The 20,373-nt window shown below is 49.1% G+C and overlaps 2 long non-coding RNA genes across 2 annotated transcripts in view; one reads left to right on the top strand and one right to left on the bottom strand.

Annotated features, from left to right (window-relative positions):
* The window catches only part of LOC142484849 (uncharacterized), a 36,583-nt gene extending 19,564 nt beyond the window's left edge, over window positions 1-17,019 (bottom strand). Inside the window, exon 1 of the long non-coding RNA XR_012798295.1 lies at window positions 16,858-17,019. This is a non-coding gene — a long non-coding RNA (uncharacterized LOC142484849). The remainder of the gene's footprint in view (window positions 1-16,857) is intronic.
* Window positions 17,020-17,258: 239 nt separating this feature from the next.
* On the top strand, window positions 17,259-19,599 carry LOC142484850 (uncharacterized). Its single transcript, XR_012798296.1, has 2 exons — window positions 17,259-17,409; window positions 18,729-19,599. It is a non-coding gene; the product is annotated as an uncharacterized LOC142484850 (long non-coding RNA).
* The last annotated feature ends 774 nt before the right edge of the window (window positions 19,600-20,373 follow it).

Below are 20,373 nucleotides of genomic sequence, written 5' to 3'. Positions count from 1 at the left end.
AGTCACCAGTCAGTCTAGCAAACAGCAGTCACCAGTCAGTCTAGCAAACAACAGTCAGTCTAGCAAACAGCAGTCACCAGTCAGTCTAGCAAACAGCAGTCACCAGTCAGTCTAGCAAACAGCAGTCACCAGTCAGTCTAGCAAACAGCAGTCACCAGTCAGTCTAGCAAACAGCAGTCACCAGTCAGTCTAGCAAACAGCAGTCACCAGTCAGTCAAGCAAACAGCAGTCACCAGTCAGTCTAGCAAACAGCAGTCACCAGTCAGTCTAGCAAACAGCAGTCACCAGTCAGTCTAGCAAACAGCAGTCACCAGTCAGTCTAGCAAACAGCAATCACCAGTCAGTCTAGCAAACAGCAGTCACCAGTCAGTCTAGCAAACAGCAGTCACCAGTCAGTCTAGCAAACAGCAGTCACCAGTCAGTCTAGCAAACAGCAATCAGTCTAGCAAACACCAGTCAGTCTAGCAAACACCAGTCAGTCTAGCAAACACCAGTCAGTCTAGCAAACACCAGTCAGTCTAGCAAACACCAGTCAGTTTAGCAAACACCAGTCACCAGTCAGTTTAGCAAACACCAGTCACCAGTCAGTCTAGCAAACACCAGTCACCAGTCAGTCTAGCAAACACCAGTCACCAGTCAGTCTAGCAAACACCAGTCACCAGTCAGTCTAGCAAACACCAGTCACCAGTCAGTCTAGCAAACACCAGTCACCAGTCAGTCTAGCAAACACCAGTCACCAGTCAGTCTAGCAAACACCAGTCACCAGTCAGTCTAGCAAACACCAGTCACCAGTCAGTCTAGCAAACAGCAATCAGTCTAGCAAACAGCAGTCAGTGTAGCAAACAGCAGTCAGTGTAGCAAACAGCAGTCAGTGTAGCAAACAGCAGTCAGTGTAGCAAACAGCAGTCAGTGTAGCAAACAGCAGTCAGTCTAGCAAACAGCAGTCAGTCTAGCAAACAGCAGTCAGTCTAGCAAACAGCAGTCAGTCTAGCAAACAGCAGTCAGTCTAGCAAACAGCAGTCAGTCTAGCAAACAGCAGTCAGTCTAGCAAACAGCAGTCAGTCTAGCAAACAGCAGTCAGTCTAGCAAACAGCAGTCAGTCTAGCAAACAGCAGTCAGTCTAGCAAACAGCAGTCACCAGTCAGTCTAGCAAACAGCAGTCAGTCTAGCAAACAGCAGTCACCAGTCAGTCTAGCAAACAGCAGTCACCAGTCAGTCTAGCAAACAGCAGTCACCAGTCAGTCTAGCAAACAGCAGTCACCAGTCAGTCTAGCAAACAGCAGTCACCAGTCAGTCTAGCAAACAGCAGTCACCAGTCAGTCTAGCAAACACCAGTCAGTCTAGCAAACACCAGTCACCAGTCAGTCTAGCAAACACCAGTCACCAGTCAGTCTAGCAAACACCAGTCACCAGTCAGTCTAGCAAACACCAGTCACCAGTCAGTCTAGCAAACACCAGTCAGTCTAGCAAACACCAGTCACCAGTCAGTCTAGCAAACACCAGTCAGTCTAGCAAACACCAGTCACCAGTCAGTCTAGCAAACACCAGTCAGTCTAGCAAACAGCAATCAGTCTAGCAAACAGCAGTCAGTCTAGCAAACAGCAATCAGTCTAGCAAACAGCAATCAGTCTAGCAAACAGCAATCAGTCTAGCAAACAGCAGTCAGTCTAGCAAACAGCAGTCACCAGTCAGTCTAGCAAACAGCAGTCACCAGTCAGTCTAGCAAACAGCAGTCACCAGTCAGTCTAGCAAACAGCAGTCACCAGTCAGTCTAGCAAACACCAGTCAGTCTAGCAAACAGCAGTCACCAGTCAGTCTAGCAAACACCAGTCAGTCTAGCAAACACCAGTCACCAGTCAGTCTAGCAAACACCAGTCAGTCTAGCAAACACCAGTCACCAGTCAGTCTAGCAAACACCAGTCACCAGTCAGTCTAGCAAACACCAGTCAGCAGTCAGTCTAGCAAACACAAGTCAGTCTAGCAAACACCAGTCAGCAGTCAGTCTAGCAAACAGCAGTCAGTCTAGCAAACAGCAGTCACCAGTCAGTCTAGCAAACAGCAGTCACCAGTCAGTCTAGCAAACAACAGTCAGTCTAGCAAACAGCAGTCACCAGTCAGTCTAGCAAACAGCAGTCACCAGTCAGTCTAGCAAACAGCAGTCACCAGTCAGTCTAGCAAACAGCAGTCACCAGTCAGTCTAGCAAACAGCAGTCACCAGTCAGTCTAGCAAACAGCAGTCACCAGTCAGTCAAGCAAACAGCAGTCACCAGTCAGTCTAGCAAACAGCAGTCACCAGTCAGTCTAGCAAACAGCAGTCACCAGTCAGTCTAGCAAACAGCAGTCACCAGTCAGTCTAGCAAACAGCAATCACCAGTCAGTCTAGCAAACAGCAGTCACCAGTCAGTCTAGCAAACAGCAGTCACCAGTCAGTCTAGCAAACAGCAGTCACCAGTCAGTCTAGCAAACAGCAATCAGTCTAGCAAACACCAGTCAGTCTAGCAAACACCAGTCAGTCTAGCAAACACCAGTCAGTCTAGCAAACACCAGTCAGTCTAGCAAACACCAGTCAGTTTAGCAAACACCAGTCACCAGTCAGTTTAGCAAACACCAGTCACCAGTCAGTCTAGCAAACACCAGTCACCAGTCAGTCTAGCAAACACCAGTCACCAGTCAGTCTAGCAAACACCAGTCACCAGTCAGTCTAGCAAACACCAGTCACCAGTCAGTCTAGCAAACACCAGTCACCAGTCAGTCTAGCAAACACCAGTCACCAGTCAGTCTAGCAAACACCAGTCACCAGTCAGTCTAGCAAACACCAGTCACCAGTCAGTCTAGCAAACAGCAATCAGTCTAGCAAACAGCAGTCAGTGTAGCAAACAGCAGTCAGTGTAGCAAACAGCAGTCAGTGTAGCAAACAGCAGTCAGTGTAGCAAACAGCAGTCAGTGTAGCAAACAGCAGTCAGTGTAGCAAACAGCAGTCAGTGTAGCAAACAGCAGTCAGTGTAGCAAACAGCAGTCAGTGTAGCAAACAGCAGTCAGTGTAGCAAACAGCAGTCAGTGTAGCAAACAGCAGTCAGTGTAGCAAACAGCAGTCAGTCTAGCAAACAGCAGTCAGTCTAGCAAACAGCAGTCAGTCTAGCAAACAGCAGTCAGTCTAGCAAACAGCAGTCAGTCTAGCAAACAGCAGTCAGTCTAGCAAACAGCAGTCAGTCTAGCAAACAGCAGTCAGTCTAGCAAACAGCAGTCAGTCTAGCAAACAGCAGTCACCAGTCAGTCTAGCAAACAGCAGTCAGTCTAGCAAACAGCAGTCACCAGTCAGTCTAGCAAACAGCAGTCACCAGTCAGTCTAGCAAACAGCAGTCACCAGTCAGTCTAGCAAACAGCAGTCACCAGTCAGTCTAGCAAACAGCAGTCACCAGTCAGTCTAGCAAACACCAGTCAGTCTAGCAAACACCAGTCACCAGTCAGTCTAGCAAACACCAGTCACCAGTCAGTCTAGCAAACACCAGTCACCAGTCAGTCTAGCAAACACCAGTCACCAGTCAGTCTAGCAAACACCAGTCAGTCTAGCAAACACCAGTCACCAGTCAGTCTAGCAAACACCAGTCAGTCTAGCAAACACCAGTCACCAGTCAGTCTAGCAAACACCAGTCAGTCTAGCAAACAGCAATCAGTCTAGCAAACAGCAGTCAGTCTAGCAAACAGCAATCAGTCTAGCAAACAGCAATCAGTCTAGCAAACAGCAGTCAGTCTAGCAAACAGCAGCCACCAGTCAGTCTAGCAAACACCAGTCAGTCTAGCAAACACCAGTCACCAGTCAGTCTCGCAAACAGCAGTCACCAGTCAGTCTAGCAAACAGCAGTCACCAGTCAGTCTAGCAAACACCAGTCACCAGTCAGTCTAACAAACACCAGTCACCAGTCAGTCTAACAAACACCAGTCACCAGTCAGTCTAACAAACATCAGTCACCAGTCAGTCTAACAAACACCAGTCACCAGTCAGTCTAGCAAACAGCAGTCAGTCTAGCAAACAGCAGTCAGTCTAGCAAACAGCAGTCAGTCTAGCAAACAGCAGTCAGTCTAGCAAACAGCAGTCAGTCTAGCAAACAGCAGTCAGTCTAGCAAACAGCAGTCAGTCTAGCAAACAGCAGTCAGTCTAGCAGTCAGTCTAGCAAACAGCAGTCAGTCTAGCAAACACCAGTCACCAGTCAGTCTAGCAAACAGCAGTCAGTCTAGCAAACAGCAGTCAGTCTAGCAAACAGCAGTCAGTCTAGCAAACAGCAGTCAGTCTAGCAAACAGCAGTCAGTCTAGCAAACAGCAGTCAGTCTAGCAAACAGCAGTCAGCAGTCAGTCTAGCAAACAGCAGTTAGTCTAGCAAACAGCAGTCACCAGTCAGTCTAGCAAACACCAGTCTCCAGTCAGTCTAGCAAACAGCAGTCACCAGTCAGTCTAGCAAACAGCAGTCACCAGTCAGTCTAGCAAACAGCAGTCACCAGTCAGTCTAGCAAACAGCAGTCACCAGTCAGTCTAGCAAACAGCAGTCACCAGTCAGTCTAGCAAACAGCAGTCACCAGTCAGTCTAGCAAACACCAGTCAGTCTAGCAAACACCAGTCAGTCTAGCAAACAGCAATCAGTCTAGCAAACAGCAATCAGTCTAGCAAACAGCAATCAGTCTAGCAAACAGCAAACAGCAATCAGTCTAGCAAACAGCAATCAGTCTAGCAAACAGCAATCAGTCTAGCAAACAGCAATCAGTCTAGCAAACAGCAATCAGTCTAGCAAACAGCAATCAGTCTAGCAAACAGCAATCAGTCTAGCAAACAGCAATCAGTCTAGCAAACAGCAATCAGTCTAGCAAACAGCAATCAGTCTAGCAAACAGCAATCAGTCTAGCAAACAGCAATCAGTCTAGCAAACAGCAATCAGTCTAGCAAACAGCAATCAGTCTAGCAAACAGCAATCAGTCTAGCAAACAGCAATCAGTCTAGCAAACAGCAATCAGTCTAGCAAACAGCAGACAGTCTAGCAAACAGCAGACAGTCTAGCAAACAGCAGTCAGTCTAGCAAACAGCAATCAGTCTAGCAAACAGCAGTCAGTCTAGCAAACAGCAGTCAGTCTAGCAAACAGCAGTCAGTCTAGCAAACAGCAGTCAGTCTAGCAAACAGCAGTCAGTCTAGCAAACAGCAGTCAGTCTAGCAAACAGCAGTCAGTCTAGCAAACAGCAATCAGTCTAGCAAACAGCAGTCAGTCTAGCAGTCAGTCTAGCAAATACCAGTCACCAGTCAGTCTAGCAAACACCAGTCACCAGTCAGTCTAGCAAACACCAGTCACCAGTCAGTCTAGCAAACACCAGTCAGTCTAGCAAACAGCAGTCACCAGTCAGTCTAGCAAACACCAGTCAGCAGTCAGTCTAGCAAACAGCAGTCAGTCTAGCAAACAGCAGTCACCAGTCAGTTTAGCAAACAGCAGTCACCAGTCAGTCTAGCAAACAGCAGTCACTAGTCAGTCTAGCAAACAGCAGTCACCAGTCAGTCTAGCAAACAGCAGTCACCAGTCAGTCTAGCAAACACCAGTCAGTCTAGCAAACAGCAGTCACCAGTCAGTCTAGCAAACAGCAGTCACCAGTCAGTCTAGCAAACAGCAGTCACCAGTCAGTCTAGCAAACAGCAGTCACCAGTCAGTCTAGCAAACACCAGTCACCAGTCAGTCTAGCAAACACCAGTCACCAGTCAGTCTAGCAAACACCAGTCACCAGTCAGTCTAGCAAACACCAGTCACCAGTCAGTCTAGCAAACAGCAGTCAGTCTAGCAAACAGCAGTCACCAGTCAGTCTAGCAAACAGCAGTCAGTCTAGCAAACAGCAGTCAGTCTAGCAAACAGCAGTCAGTCTAGCAAACAGCAGTCAGTCTAGCAAACAGCAGTCAGTCTAGCAAACAGCAGTCAGTCTAGCAAACAGCAGTCAGTCTAGCAAACAGCAGTCAGTCTAGCAAACAGCAGTCAGTCTAGCAAACAGCAGTTAGTCTAGCAAACAGCAGTCACCAGTCAGTCTAGCAAACAGCAGTCACCAGTCAGTCTAGCAAACAGCAGTCACCAGTCAGTCTAGCAAACAGCAGTCACCAGTCAGTCTAGCAAACAGCAGTCACCAGTCAGTCTAGCAAACAGCAGTCACCAGTCAGTCTAGCAAACAGCAGTCACCAGTCAGTCTAGCAAACACCAGTCAGTCTAGCAAACAGCAATCAGTCTAGCAAACAGCAATCAGTCTAGCAAACAGCAATCAGTCTAGCAAACAGCAAACAGCAATCAGTCTAGCAAACAGCAATCAGTCTAGCAAACAGCAATCAGTCTAGCAAACAGCAATCAGTCTAGCAAACAGCAATCAGTCTAGCAAACAGCAATCAGTCTAGCAAACAGCAATCAGTCTAGCAAACAGCAATCAGTCTAGCAAACAGCAATCAGTCTAGCAAACAGCAATCAGTCTAGCAAACAGCAATCAGTCTAGCAAACAGCAATCAGTCTAGCAAACAGCAATCAGTCTAGCAAACAGCAGTCAGTCTAGCAAACAGCAGTCAGTCTAGCAAACAGCAATCAGTCTAGCAAACAGCAGTCAGTCTAGCAAACAGCAGTCAGTCTAGCAAACAGCAGTCAGTCTAGCAAACAGCAGTCAGTCTAGCAAACAGCAGTCAGTCTAGCAAACAGCAGTCAGTCTAGCAAACAGCAGTCAGTCTAGCAAACAGCAATCAGTCTAGCAAACAGCAGTCAGTCTAGCAGTCAGTCTAGCAAACACCAGTCACCAGTCAGTCTAGCAAACACCAGTCACCAGTCAGTCTAGCAAACACCAGTCACCAGTCAGTCTAGCAAACACCAGTCAGTCTAGCAAACAGCAGTCACCAGTCAGTCTAGCAAACACCAGTCAGCAGTCAGTCTAGCAAACAGCAGTCAGTCTAGCAAACAGCAGTCACCAGTCAGTTTAGCAAACAGCAGTCACCAGTCAGTCTAGCAAACAGCAGTCACCAGTCAGTCTAGCAAACAGCAGTCACCAGTCAGTCTAGCAAACAGCAGTCACCAGTCAGTCTAGCAAACACCAGTCAGTCTAGCAAACAGCAGTCACCAGTCAGTCTAGCAAACAGCAGTCACCAGTCAGTCTAGCAAACAGCAGTCACCAGTCAGTCTAGCAAACAGCAGTCACCAGTCAGTCTAGCAAACACCAGTCACCAGTCAGTCTAGCAAACACCAGTCACCAGTCAGTCTAGCAAACAGCAGTCAGTCTAGCAAACAGCAGTCACCAGTCAGTCTAGCAAACAGCAGTCACCAGTCAGTCTAGCAAACACCAGTCAGTCTAGCAAACAGCAGTCACCAGTCAGTCTAGCAAACACCAGTCAGTCTAGCAAACACCAGTCACCAGTCAGTCTAGCAAACACCAGTCACCAGTCAGTCTAGCAAACACCAGTCACCAGTCAGTCTAGCAAACACCAGTCAGCAGTCAGTCTAGCAAACACAAGTCAGTCTAGCAAACACCAGTCAGCAGTCAGTCTAGCAAACAGCAGTCAGTCTAGCAAACAGCAGTCACCAGTCAGTCTAGCAAACAGCAGTCACCAGTCAGTCTAGCAAACAACAGTCAGTCTAGCAAACAGCAGTCACCAGTCAGTCTAGCAAACAGCAGTCACCAGTCAGTCTAGCAAACAGCAGTCACCAGTCAGTCTAGCAAACAGCAGTCACCAGTCAGTCAAGCAAACAGCAGTCACCAGTCAGTCTAGCAAACAGCAGTCACCAGTCAGTCTAGCAAACAGCAGTCACCAGTCAGTCTAGCAAACAGCAGTCACCAGTCAGTCTAGCAAACAGCAGTCACCAGTCAGTCTAGCAAACAGCAGTCACCAGTCAGTCTAGCAAACAGCAGTCACCAGTCAGTCTAGCAAACAGCAATCAGTCTAGCAAACACCAGTCAGTCTAGCAAACACCAGTCAGTCTAGCAAACACCAGTCAGTCTAGCAAACACCAGTCAGTCTAGCAAACACCAGTCAGTTTAGCAAACACCAGTCACCAGTCAGTTTAGCAAACACCAGTCACCAGTCAGTCTAGCAAACACCAGTCACCAGTCAGTCTAGCAAACACCAGTCACCAGTCAGTCTAGCAAACACCAGTCACCAGTCAGTCTAGCAAACACCAGTCACCAGTCAGTCTAGCAAACACCAGTCACCAGTCAGTCTAGCAAACACCAGTCACCAGTCAGTCTAGCAAACACCAGTCACCAGTCAGTCTAGCAAACACCAGTCACCAGTCAGTCTAGCAAACAGCAATCAGTCTAGCAAACAGCAATCAGTCTAGCAAACAGCAATCAGTCTAGCAAACAGCAATCAGTCTAGCAAACAGCAATCAGTCTAGCAAACAGCAAACAGCAATCAGTCTAGCAAACAGCAATCAGTCTAGCAAACAGCAATCAGTCTAGCAAACAGCAGTCAGTCTAGCAAACACCAGTCAGTCTAGCAAACAGCAGTCACCAGTCAGTCTAGCAAACAGCAGTCACCAGTCAGTCTAGCAAACAGCAATCAGTCTAGCAAACACCAGTCAGTCTAGCAAACACCAGTCAGTCTAGCAAACACCAGTCAGTCTAGCAAACACCAGTCAGTCTAGCAAACACCAGTCAGTTTAGCAAACACCAGTCACCAGTCAGTTTAGCAAACACCAGTCACCAGTCAGTCTAGCAAACACCAGTCACCAGTCAGTCTAGCAAACACCAGTCACCAGTCAGTCTAGCAAACACCAGTCACCAGTCAGTCTAGCAAACACCAGTCACCAGTCAGTCTAGCAAACACCAGTCACCAGTCAGTCTAGCAAACACCAGTCACCAGTCAGTCTAGCAAACACCAGTCACCAGTCAGTCTAGCAAACAGCAATCAGTCTAGCAAACAGCAATCAGTCTAGCAAACAGCAATCAGTCTAGCAAACAGCAATCAGTCTAGCAAACAGCAATCAGTCTAGCAAACAGCAAACAGCAATCAGTCTAGCAAACAGCAATCAGTCTAGCAAACAGCAATCAGTCTAGCAAACAGCAGTCAGTCTAGCAAACAGCAGTCAGTCTAGCAAACAGCAGTCAGTCTAGCAAACAGCAGTCAGTCTAGCAAACAGCAGTCAGTCTAGCAAACAGCAGTCAGTGTAGCAAACAGCAGTCAGTGTAGCAAACAGCAGTCAGTGTAGCAAACAGCAGTCAGTGTAGCAAACAGCAGTCAGTGTAGCAAACAGCAGTCAGTGTAGCAAACAGCAGTCAGTGTAGCAAACAGCAGTCAGTGTAGCAAACAGCAGTCAGTGTAGCAAACAGCAGTCAGTGTAGCAAACAGCAGTCAGTGTAGCAAACAGCAGTCAGTGTAGCAAACAGCAGTCAGTGTAGCAAACAGCAGTCAGTGTAGCAAACAGCAGTCAGTGTAGCAAACAGCAGTCAGTGTAGCAAACAGCAGTCAGTGTAGCAAACAGCAGTCAGTGTAGCAAACAGCAGTCAGTGTAGCAAACAGCAGTCAGTGTAGCAAACAGCAGTCAGTGTAGCAAACAGCAGTCAGTGTAGCAAACAGCAGTCAGTGTAGCAAACAGCAGTCAGTGTAGCAAACAGCAGTCAGTGTAGCAAACAGCAGTCAGTGTAGCAAACAGCAGTCAGTGTAGCAAACAGCAGTCAGTGTAGCAAACAGCAGTCAGTGTAGCAAACAGCAGTCAGTGTAGCAAACAGCAGTCAGTGTAGCAAACAGCAGTCAGTGTAGCAAACAGCAGTCAGTGTAGCAAACAGCAGTCAGTCTAGCAAACAGCAGTCAGTCTAGCAAACAGCAGTCAGTGTAGCAAACAGCAGTCAGTCTAGCAAACAGCAGTCAGTCTAGCAAACAGCAGTCAGTCTAGCAAACAGCAGTCAGTCTAGCAAACAGCAGTCAGTCTAGCAAACAGCAGTCAGTCTAGCAAACAGCAGTCAGTGTAGCAAACAGCAGTCAGTGTAGCAAACAGCAGTCAGTCTAGCAAACAGCAGTCAGTCTAGCAAACAGCAGTCAGTCTAGCAAACAGCAGTCAGTCTAGCAAACAGCAGTCAGTCTAGCAAACAGCAGTCAGTCTAGCAAACAGCAGTCAGTCTAGCAAACAGCAGTCAGTCTAGCAAACAGCAGTCAGTCTAGCAAACAGCAGTCAGTCTAGCAAACAGCAGTCAGTCTAGCAAACAGCAGTCAGTCTAGCAAACAGCAGTCAGTCTAGCAAACAGCAGTCAGTCTAGCAAACAGCAGTCAGTCTAGCAAACAGCAGTCAGTCTAGCAAACAGCAGTCAGTCTAGCAAACAGCAGTCAGTCTAGCAAACAGCAGTCAGTCTAGCAAACAGCAGTCAGTCTAGCAAACAGCAGTCAGTCTAGCAAACAGCAGTCAGTCTAGCAAACAGCAGTCAGTCTAGCAAACAGCAGTCAGTCTAGCAAACAGCAGTCACCAGTCAGTCTAGCAAACAGCAGTCACCAGTCAGTCTAGCAAACAGCAGTCACCAGTCAGTCTAGCAAACAGCAGTCACCAGTCAGTCTAGCAAACAGCAGTCACCAGTCAGTCTAGCAAACAGCAGTCACCAGTCAGTCTAGCAAACACCAGTCAGTCTAGCAAACACCAGTCACCAGTCAGTCTAGCAAACACCAGTCACCAGTCAGTCTAGCAAACACCAGTCACCAGTCAGTCTAGCAAACACCAGTCAGTCTAGCAAACACCAGTCACCAGTCAGTCTAGCAAACACCAGTCAGTCTAGCAAACACCAGTCACCAGTCAGTCTAGCAAACACCAGTCAGTCTAGCAAACAGCAATCAGTCTAGCAAACAGCAATCAGTCTAGCAAACAGCAATCAGTCTAGCAAACAGCAATCAGTCTAGCAAACAGCAATCAGTCTAGCAAACAGCAATCAGTCTAGCAAACAGCAATCAGTCTAGCAAACAGCAGTCAGCAGTCAGTCTAGCAAACAGCAGTCAGCAGTCAGTCTAGCAAACAGCAGTCAGTCTAGCAAACAGCAGTCAGTCTAGCAAACAGCAGTCAGTCTAGCAAACAGCAGTCAGTCTAGCAAACAGCAGTCAGTCTAGCAAACAGCAGTCAGTCTAGCAAACAGCAGTCAGTCTAGCAAACAGCAGTCAGTCTAGCAAACACCAGTCAGCCTAGCAAACACCAGTCAGCAGTCAGTCTAGCAAACAGCAGTCAGTCTAGCAAACAGCAGTCACCAGTCAGTCTAGCAAACAGCAGTCACCAGTCAGTCTAGCAAACAGCAGTCACCAGTCAGTCTAGCAAACACCAGTCACCAGTCAGTCTAGCAAACACCAGTCAGTCTAGCAAACACCAGTCACCAGTCAGTCTAGCAAACACCAGTCACCAGTCAGTCTAGCAAACACCAGTCAGTCTAGCAAACACCAGTCACCAGTCAGTCTAGCAAACACCAGTCAGTCTAGCAAACACCAGTCACCAGTCAGTCTAGCAAACAGCAGTCAGTCTAGCAAACAGCAGTCAGTCTAGCAAACAGCAGTCAGTCTAGCAAACAGCAGTCAGTCTAGCAAACAGCAGTCAGTCTAGCAAACAGCAGTCAGTCTAGCAAACAGCAGTCAGTCTAGCAAACAGCAGTCAGTCTAGCAAACAGCAGTCAGTCTAGCAAACAGCAGTCAGTCTAGCAAACAGCAGTCAGTCTAGCAAACAGCAGTCAGTCTAGCAAACAGCAGTCAGTCTAGCAGTCAGTCTAGCAAACAGCAGTCAGTCTAGCAGTCAGTCTAGCAAACAGCAGTCAGTCTAGCAAACAGCAGTCAGTCTAGCAAACAGCAGTCAGTCTAGCAAACAGCAGTCAGTCTAGCAAACAGCAGTCAGTCTAGCAAACAGCAGTCAGTCTAGCAAACAGCAGTCAGTCTAGCAAACAGCAGTCAGTCTAGCAAACAGCAGTCAGTCTAGCAAACAGCAGTCAGTCTAGCAAACAGCAGTCAGCAGTCAGTCTAGCAAACAGCAGTCAGCAGTCAGTCTAGCAAACAGCAGTCAGCAGTCAGTCTAGCAAACAGCAGTCAGCAGTCAGTCTAGCAAACAGCAGTCAGCAGTCAGTCTAGCAAACAGCAGTCAGCAGTCAGTCTAGCAAACAGCAGTCAGCAGTCAGTCTAGCAAACAGCAGTCAGCAGTCAGTCTAGCAAACAGCAGCCACCAGTCAGTCTAGCAAACACCAGTCAGTCTAGCAAACACCAGTCACCAGTCAGTCTCGCAAACAGCAGTCACCAGTCAGTCTAGCAAACAGCAGTCACCAGTCAGTCTAGCAAACACCAGTCACCAGTCAGTCTAACAAACACCAGTCACCAGTCAGTCTAACAAACACCAGTCACCAGTCAGTCTAACAAACATCAGTCACCAGTCAGTCTAACAAACACCAGTCACCAGTCAGTCTAGCAAACAGCAGTCAGTCTAGCAAACAGCAGTCAGTCTAGCAAACAGCAGTCAGTCTAGCAAACAGCAGTCAGTCTAGCAAACAGCAGTCAGTCTAGCAAACAGCAGTCAGTCTAGCAAACAGCAGTCAGTCTAGCAAACAGCAGTCAGTCTAGCAAACAGCAGTCAGTCTAGCAAACAGCAGTCAGTCTAGCAGTCAGTCTAGCAAACAGCAGTCAGTCTAGCAAACACCAGTCACCAGTCAGTCTAGCAAACAGCAGTCAGTCTAGCAAACAGCAGTCAGTCTAGCAAACAGCAGTCAGTCTAGCAAACAGCAGTCAGTCTAGCAAACAGCAGTCAGTCTAGCAAACAGCAGTCAGTCTAGCAAACAGCAGTCAGTCTAGCAAACAGCAGTCAGTCTAGCAAACAGCAGTCACCAGTCAGTCTAGCAAACACCAGTCTCCAGTCAGTCTAGCAAACAGCAGTTAGTCTAGCAAACAGCAGTCACCAGTCAGTCTAGCAAACACCAGTCTCCAGTCAGTCTAGCAAACAGCAGTCACCAGTCAGTCTAGCAAACAGCAGTCACCAGTCAGTCTAGCAAACAGCAGTCACCAGTCAGTCTAGCAAACAGCAGTCACCAGTCAGTCTAGCAAACAGCAGTCACCAGTCAGTCTAGCAAACAGCAGTCACCAGTCAGTCTAGCAAACAGCAGTCACCAGTCAGTCTAGCAAACAGCAGTCACCAGTCAGTCTAGCAAACAGCAATCAGTCTAGCAAACAGCAATCAGTCTAGCAAACAGCAATCAGTCTAGCAAACAGCAAACAGCAATCAGTCTAGCAAACAGCAATCAGTCTAGCAAACAGCAATCAGTCTAGCAAACAGCAATCAGTCTAGCAAACAGCAATCAGTCTAGCAAACAGCAATCAGTCTAGCAAACAGCAATCAGTCTAGCAAACAGCAATCAGTCTAGCAAACAGCAATCAGTCTAGCAAACAGCAATCAGTCTAGCAAACAGCAATCAGTCTAGCAAACAGCAATCAGTCTAGCAAACAGCAATCAGTCTAGCAAACAGCAATCAGTCTAGCAAACAGCAATCAGTCTAGCAAACAGCAATCAGTCTAGCAAACAGCAATCAGTCTAGCAAACAGCAGACAGTCTAGCAAACAGCAGTCAGTCTAGCAAACAGCAGTCAGTCTAGCAAACAGCAGTCAGTCTAGCAAACAGCAGTCAGTCTAGCAAACAGCAGTCAGTCTAGCAAACAGCAGTCAGTCTAGCAAACAGCAGTCAGTCTAGCAAACAGCAATCAGTCTAGCAAACAGCAGTCAGTCTAGCAGTCAGTCTAGCAAACACCAGTCACCAGTCAGTCTAGCAAACACCAGTCACCAGTCAGTCTAGCAAACAGCAGTCAGTCTAGCAAACAGCAGTCACCAGTCAGTCTAGCAAACAGCAGTCACCAGTCAGTCTAGCAAACAGCAGTCACCAGTCAGTCTAGCAAACAGTAGTCAGTCTAGCAAACAGCAGTCAGTCTAGCAAACAGCAGTCAGTCTAGCAAACAGCAGTCAGTCTAGCAAACAGCAATCAGTCTAGCAATCAGTCTAGCAAACAGCAATCAGTCTAGCAAACAGCAATCAGTCTAGCAAACAGCAATCAGTCTAGCAAACAGCAATCAGTCTAGCAAACAGCAATCAGTCTAGCAAACAGCAGTCAGTCTAGCAAACAGCAGTCAGTCTAGCAAACAGCAGTCAGTCTAGCAAACAGCAGTCAGTCTAGCAAACAGCAGTCAGTCTAGCAAACAGCAGTCAGTCTAGCAAACAGCAGTCAGTCTAGCAAACACCAGTCACCAGTCAGTCTAGCAAACAGCAGTCAGTCTAGCAAACAGCAGTCAGTCTAGCAAACAGCAGTCAGTCTAGCAAACAGCAGTCAGTCTAGCAAACAGCAGTCAGTCTAGCAAACAGCAGTCAGTCTAGCAAACACCAGTCAGCAGTCAGTCTAGCAAACAGCAGTCAGTCTAGCAAACACCAGTCACCAGTCAGTCTAGCAAACACCAGTCACCAGTCAGTCTAGCAAACAGCAGTCACCAGTCAGTCTAGCAAACAGCAGTCACCAGTCAGTCTAGCAAACAGCAGTCACCAGTCAGTCTAGCAAACACCAGTCAGTCTAGCAAACAGCAGTCACCAGTCAGTCTAGCAAACAGCAGTCACCAGTCAGTCTAGCAAACAGCAGTCACCAGTCAGTCTAGCAAACAGCAGTCACCAGTCAGTCTAGCAAACAGCAGTCACCAGTCAGTCTAGCAAACACCAGTCAGTCTAGCAAACAGCAGTCACCAGTCAGTCTAGCAAACAGCAGTCACCAGTCAGTCTAGCAAACAGCAGTCACCAGTCAGTCTAGCAAACAGCAGTCCTTTTAGCAAACAGCAGTCACCAGTCAGTCTAGCAAACAGCAGTCACCAGTCAGTCTAGCAAACAGCAGTCACCAGTCAGTCTAGCAAACAGCAGTCAGTCTAGCAAACAGCAGTCAGTCTAGCAAACAGCAGTCACCAGTCAGTCTAGCAAACAGCAGTCACCAGTCAGTCTAGCAAACACCAGTCACCAGTCAGTCTAGCAAACACCAGTCACCAGTCAGTCTAGCAAACAGCAGTCAGTCTAGCAAACAGCAGTCACCAGTCAGTCTAGCAAACAGCAGTCAGTCTAGCAAACACCAGTCACCAGTCAGTCTAGCAAACACCAGTCACCAGTCAGTCTAGCAAAAACCAGTCACCAGTCAGTCTAGCAAACAGCAGTCACCAGTCAGTCTAGCAAACACCAGTCAGTCTAGCAAACAGCAGTCACCAGTCAGTCTAGCAAACACCAGTCAGTCTAGCAAACAGCAGTCACCAGTCAGTCTAGCAAACAGCAGTCACCAGTCAGTCTAGCAAACAGCAGTCGTCAGTCTAGCAAACAGCAGTCGTCAGTCTAGCAAACAGCAGTCACCAGTCAGTCTAGCAAACAGCAGTCACCAGTCAGTCTGGCAAACAGCAGTCACCAGTCAGTCTGGCAAACAGCAGTCACCAGTCAGTCTGGCAAACAGCAGTCACCAGTCAGTCTGGCAAACAGCAGTCACCAGTCAGTCTAGCAAACAGCAGTCAGTCTAGCAAACAGCAGTCAGTCTAGCAAACAGCAGTCAGTCTAGCAAACAGCAGTCAGTCTAGCAAACAGCAGTCAGTCTAGCAAACACCAGTCACCAGTCAGTCTAGCAAACACCAGTCAGTCTAGCAAACAGCAGTCACCAGTCAGTCTAGCAAACAGCAGTCAGTCTAGCAAACACCAGTCACCAGTCAGTCTAGCAAACAGCAGTCACCAGTCAGTCTAGCAAACAGCGGTCACCAGTCAGTCTAGCAAACAGCGGTCACCAGTCAGTCTAGCAAACAGCGGTCACCAGTCAGTCTAGCAAACAGCGGTCACCAGTCAGTCTAGCAAACAGCAGTCACCAGTCAGTCTAGCAAACAGCAGTCACCAGTCAGTCTAGCAAACAGCAGTCAGTCTAGCAAACAGCAGTCAGTCTAGCAAACAGCAGTCAGTCTAGCAAACAGCAGTCAGTCTAGCAAACAGCAGTCAGTCTAGCAAACAGCAGTCAGTCTAGCAAACAGCAGTCAGTCTAGCAAACAGCAGTCAGTCTAGCAGTGGAGGGGGGTGAAAGGGGAGTGGAGGGGGGTGAAAGGGGAGTGGAGGGGGGTGAAAGGGGAGTGGAGGGGGGTGAAAGGGGAGTGGAGGGGGGTGAAAGGGGAGTGGAGGGGGGTGAAAGGGGAGTGAAAGGGGAGTGGAGGGGGGTGAAAGGGGAGTGGAGGGGGAGTGGAGGGGAGTGGAGGGGGGTGAAAGGGGAGTGGAGGGGGGTGAAAGGGGAGTGGAGGGGGGTGAAAGGGGAGTGGAGGGGGGTGAAAGGGGAGTGGAGGGGGGTGAAAGGGGAGTGGAGGGGGGTGAAAGGGGAGTGGAGGGGGGTGAAAGGGGAGTGGAGGGGGGTGAAAGGGGAGTGGAGGGGGGTGAAAGGGGAGTGGAGGGGGGTGAAAGGGGAGTGGAGGGGGGTGAAAGGGGAGTGGAGGGGGGTGAAAGGGGAGTGGAGGGGGGTGAAAGGGGAGTGGAGGGGGGTGAAAGGGGAGTGGAGGGGGGTGAAAGGGGAGTGGAGGGGGGTGAAAGGGGAGTGGAGGGGGGTGAAAGGGGAGTGGAGGGGGGTGAAAGGGGAGTGGAGGGGGGTGAAAGGGGAGTGGAGGGGGGTGAAAGGGGAGTGGAGGGGGGTGAAAGGGGGTACAGATAGTGTGTGTGTGTGTCCTTTCTGTATATGTGTGTGTGTGTCCTGTCTGTGTAGGGACACAGGGAGACACATACAGACACGGACACATTGAACACTTTCACAAATATATAGTAGATATAACCGTATCAACTGGGCGGGTAACGGGTGGGGGGTTCCCCGGGGTGAGGGCGGTATAAGAGGGGGGAAGCGGTCACTCACCGAAGGATTAGAGGTTCTGGATAGCTGACATACGATAAGATGCGGGGTTCCTGGGCGGCGCGCCGCAGTGAGGCGGGATACGGAGACAGAGCGGCTGCTGGTGTTGGGAGCTGGGTGCACACGTGGCGGCAAAATGGCGCCGGCGCCTTATATAACCCTCCCCCGGCGCGTAATTCTGACGCACGCCGTGGAGGAAGCGTCATTGGGGCGGGCGAGGCAGCTGCAGCCATCTTGAAGGCTGGCAGGCGGTTCCCTTACCCCTCCGTGTGTAGCAAAGCCGCCTGCCAGCTTTCAAGATGGCTGCCGCTGCCTCGCCCGCCCCAATGACGCTTCCTCCCGCCCACCCACAACTCCCCAGGGCGGCGGCGGCGGCGCGCGTCATAATTACGCGCCGGGGGAATAATGGCGCCGCCGCCATTTTGCCGACCACGTGTGCACCCAGCTCCCGTCACCAGCAGCCGCTCTGTCTCCGTATCCCGCCTCACTGCGCCGCGCCGCCCAGGAACCCCGCATTTTATCGTATGTCCGCTATTCAGAACCTCTAATCCTTCGGTGAGTGACCGCTTCCCCCCTCTTATACCGCCCTCACCCCGGGGAACCCCCCGCCCGTTACCCGCCCAGGTGATACGGTTATATATATCCGTGTTAATGACGTCCCAGGTGATACGGTTGTATATATCCGTGTTAATGACGTGACCGCCATTGTTGAACTTCCCGCAAGGGCGGTATAACCGCGGCCGGTGGTGCGGTACACCGGGGGGGCCGCGTTATGCCCTCCCCCTTCTCCCCCCGGCGCCGGTGTTACGGTTGGGGGGGGAGGGGGGTGAACACAAAGATGGCCGCCGGCTCCCTTCTTGTGGCGCAGCCGTTCGCGGTGACGTCACGGCCAGGGCGTGTGGCCCGGCGTCCTGTTCGTGTCGTCACCCGCAGCGCCCCTGGCGCTTCGTTATTACATCACGTGAGGGGCTGTGTGGGTGATTGTGCGCTCTCCTAAGTCTCTCGTGCTCTCTGTTCACTCTATCTTTCTGTTCTCTCGTGCTTTCTCCTCTCTCTCTCGTGCTTTCTCCTCTCTATCTCGACCTCGTTCACTCTCGTACTGTCTCTCGTGCTCTCTCTCGCGCTCTGCTGTGGGTGACCATTGGGGGATGCCCCTGCCACCTTCTATTACAGACAGTCCCAGAGACTTTTTGCAATGAATTGGTGTGTGAACGAGAAGGAACGCCGGCTACAAAAGATATGTAGTAATTAAGTCAATAGACTATAATATAATGACCACTGACGGTGCTTGGAACCTAATATATGAAACCACAAGACGTGTCCCATATGTAGCCCGCAAGTATACTAAAGTCACATAAAATACATATCCTGACCCTGCCCTATAATGATAATGGGGACACCCCCTTCTCTTGTGGTTCTGATATATGTCACAGAGCCATGGTGATGGGCGCTGCCGCCCTGAGATGTCACTGGCAGACCCGTGGTGGCAACCCTACCTGCCACAATAAGGCTGCGCTTACTGTGCTGGCTACGCAACCGCGTGACATCAGCCGTAGCTATTGCGATTCCTGTACTTTGCGCAGGAGCCCGAGGAAGGGTGACTGGGTCCGCGGCTGTGAGCCCTCATTAGCTGAACTGCTTACGTTACTCGGTGATTGCCGAAAAAGTAAAAATCCTTTGACTACCGGTGATTGCCGTTGCTCTGCAGCACAGTCGCGCCCACTATGGGCACCCGCGGCAGACCATGTGACTTGTTGCGACGTCGCCGTAGCCTGCACTATAAACGCATCCTGAGGGTGCATTCACATGGTTCATACGCGTATGCATACTGTATTGTCACAAATATTAATGTTGGCTTTTTTTTCTTTGTTGAGACCCCTTTGCTGATGCCAGTAAGAGTGATGATTCATATAAGGATCCAGCAGAGGAACGGCAGAAAGACCCTCACTACAGTACAGGGCATCGCTGATGATTACGATAAAAAGAAACTAGTTAAAGGCTTTAAGTGCAATATATCTAGTTATTACCTGTCTCCTTTGAGGGTTTGTGCCCTTCATTAAGACGCCAGGTTTTCATAGCCACCCATTGTTGCAGGTGTGTGTGTATCTATGTTGAATGCTCACATCTTGCGACTTTCTTTCAGGTTGTACTTGCTAAGGATGACCAGTTGAAAGTTCATGGGTTTTAACCTACAAGACGTCATCTACAGCTTCAAGTTAAAGGACTCTCCTGAGATGAGTAGAAATGTCCCCACCGATCCCCTTGTCACAAGTTTATGGCCTCGCCAAGCTTGTGAAATGCCCCTCATTCTAAGGCCTTAAATAAACTGGGTACCATTGCATCAACAAACAAACAAGAAGACACAGGCAGTCTCCCAAAGATCCCTTTATAACTGCACAGCAAGGCTGCTATATGAAATAGGGGTATAATACTCCCTGACAGATGGTCTAATAAGCTGTATGGGGCACAAGAAGTTTTGTCATCTAAAGAGCCAATACAATGCTCGTCAGACTTTTTTTTAAATTAGTGGTTATCCCCAAAGGTGAAGCAAAGAGGGAACATGCCATTCCAGGGTAAACTTTTGATAAGGGAACAATTGTTGGACGGTAATCCGTTTAGTTGGAGGTAAGATGCTGGCAGCTTGTTGGCACTTTGTGTAATGAAAAGAAACACGCTTGAGTTTCAATTTTAATGCTGTTTCATGTATTTAACTGTTTTCTTATTTAAATAAAACATTTTGAATTATGGCTTGCACTCACATTTATTTTGCTCTGCAGCAAGTTGTCGCTATATAAGCGCTATTAGACCAGGGTTTGCAAACTGGGGGGTGCACGATTTTTGTTTGTGTTTTTATTTTATTTCTCCCTCCCCCAGGCGGGGCATGGCGGTTGCAGCAGCCCCACCCTTCAACGCCTTTCGGCCGCCCTCCCACCTCTGCCTTTCACCCACCCACCGCTCACACCCCTGCGCCACACAGCCGCCGCACGCACTCAACAGACACCTGCCACACTCGCCACACACCCGCCGCCTCACACCCTAGCAGGACCCCGACCCACAGCCAGCACTCACTACCCACGCGTCACCCGTACTGAACACCCACCCGCCGCCTCACACACGCTCACACCCTAGCAGGACACACGCCTCACATTTTTACATCACTTATGTCACCAAAATATACATTGTACTGTGGTGTGTTTACAATAATCCATTTTTTTTTTTTTTTATAACTTCAAGTTTATTGGAAGATTTTCAATATAAATAGCATCGCAATACAAATAACACGAACATTCACAGTATTACATTCATGTACGATACTGCTACATTCTCCTTCTGGAGCCCTAAGTGTTCATGCGTTGAACATGGTGTCTCTATAACCAGTTGGGATATTTATGTATTTTAAACTTGGGGGGACAACACATAAAAAAAAAAAAAAAAGGGTAAATTAAGGCGGGGGAGGGTGGGAAGGGGGGGGGGGCGTGGGCACGCTGCACTGCCACTTTCCCAGCAATAATCCATTTT

The sequence above is a fragment of the Ascaphus truei genome, unplaced genomic scaffold (genome assembly GCF_040206685.1).
Source record: "Ascaphus truei isolate aAscTru1 unplaced genomic scaffold, aAscTru1.hap1 HAP1_SCAFFOLD_439, whole genome shotgun sequence".
Lineage (NCBI taxonomy): Eukaryota > Metazoa > Chordata > Amphibia > Anura > Ascaphidae > Ascaphus > Ascaphus truei.
The sequence above is the reverse complement of the archived record's forward strand: the minus strand, read 5'-3'. Positions and strand labels throughout refer to the sequence as shown.